Source organism: Poecilia latipinna, unplaced genomic scaffold (genome assembly GCF_001443285.1).
Source record: "Poecilia latipinna isolate Pla-1442-1.1 unplaced genomic scaffold, P_latipinna-1.0 Scaffold1706, whole genome shotgun sequence".
Lineage (NCBI taxonomy): Eukaryota > Metazoa > Chordata > Actinopteri > Cyprinodontiformes > Poeciliidae > Poecilia > Poecilia latipinna.
In genome coordinates, this window is record NW_015114322.1 from 97,593 (window position 1) to 99,527 (window position 1,935).

General features: G+C 40.8%; 1 pseudogene; it reads left to right on the plus strand.

Annotated features, from left to right (window-relative positions):
* Positions 1-798: 798 nt before the first annotated feature.
* LOC106964709 (tubulin beta-5 chain-like) overlaps positions 799-1,935 on the plus strand; it is a 9,139-nt pseudogene continuing 8,002 nt past the window's right edge.

Below are 1,935 nucleotides of genomic sequence, written 5' to 3' on the forward strand. Positions count from 1 at the left end.
AGTCCAACTTATAAAGATTATTTAAATGTTACTAGTTAGAATCAGAGGGTAAAAGAGTAGAGACATTATGCTGTAGTAAAAACTAGAATTACTAGTAAAACGTATTTGTCCAAAAATTTACTCAAGAGTAAAATCAAATTTGGTTAAAGAAAAAAAAGGCAACCCCTGAGTTATTAATAACATTTAATTTAGTTTTAAAATGTTTTCATCAGGAAAGCAAAAATATTAAGTATAAAAATGTGCAGTTATTTGCAGTTTCTGGCATTTCAAAGTGAAAAAATAATACAATAAATTATTACTTTTTCTAAATAAAATATCTTCAATACAAAACTGATTAAACTAAAACTAACATAGAGATAAAGTTCCTCCAGTGATAATATCTAATATTTACTGTGATTTATTGATCCCAAATGGATCAGCAGATAGAAATATTAGAACAAAGCTGGTGTAGAGACAGGAGGTCTCACTTCAACATAAACTTGTTCTTCATTCAGTTTCACAGCCGGTAGAAGAATCAGATATTTAACTCAGGTAAGAAAAGCGACACTATGATAAAATTACTGAAGTAAAAGTAATGAATGTAATAAATCTAGTAAAATTACTCCTAAATGTTCACTTTTTTAAAGAAACTAGTTTCTCTACTGTTTCGGGAACCAGCTGGTCTGTCAGACTGGGATCCAGTGGGTCCCCGATCCCCTGCCCCGCACGCGCCTGCACAGGGCGCGGCCTCGTGAACGCGCATGGCGGCGCGAGGAGGCGATAAAGGTGCGCGCGCCCGGAGCTTCACAGAGCGACATTACCGGAGGAGAAACGCAGAAAAACCAGAAGAATAATGAGGGAGATCGTTCACATCCAGGCGGGGCAGTGCGGGAACCAGATCGGAACCAAGGTTTGGACCCGATTTAAGTTAAATTTTAGGGTTTTATTTTAATAGTTTTCATGATTCCAAGTTTATTCTCCTGCTAATGAAATCAATAATTAATATCGTAACTCTGAGTTCTGCTGGGTTCGGGTCTCCAACTCACCTGGTTCAGATGAGTTAATCTGTCCTCTGCAGAAAAACATTTTAAACTTCAACTCAAACTACAACATTAAGTAAATAAAATAATAAGACTAAATGATTAAAATACATTTTTCTATCTTCACTGCAAGAAAAAATAACAGAATAGTAAATACATTGTTCATTAAAACTACAAATTTAAATTATTCAGCTGAAAATGTAAAGTTTTAAACACGAATACAATACTTCATCTTTCTAAAATAAAAGTTTTCCTCCAGTTTAACTCTGTTAATACTGAATTTGTAAACTGTAAATAAACGGGATTTTATTTTATTAAATCTAAAAGTAAATTTATTTTTGTGGTTTTTAACCATTAAAATGTGAGGATAAGATTATAGGATGTAATTCAGTTTGAGTTTTTAGCTGCTCTGAAACACTGAGATGGTCAGAGGGCCCAGTCAGAGGGGACCCAGTCAGAGGGGACCCAGTCAGAGGACCCAGTCCGAGGGCCCAGTCAGAGGGGACCCAGTCAGAGGGGACCCAGTCAGAGGACCCAGTCAGAGGGGACCCAGTCAGAGGGCCCAGTCAGAGGGGACCCAGTCAGAGGACCCAGTCAGAGGGGACCCAGACAGAGGGCCCAGTCAGAGGGCCCAGTCAGAGGGGACCCAGTCAGAGGGGACCCAGTCAGAGGGCCCAGTCAGAGGGGACCCAGTCAGAGGGGACCCAGTCAGAGGACCCAGTCAGAGGGCCCAGTCAGAGGGAACCCAGTCAGAGGGCCCAGTCAGAGGGCCCAGTCAGAGGACCCAGTCAGAGGGAACCCAGTCAGAGGACCCAGTCAGAGGGGACCCAGTCAGAGGGCCCAGTCGACAGTTTCCAGGTGTTTTTATTGGAGAATTGAAAGGTGGCTAAACGCACGGAGACGTAATTCTTTGCTG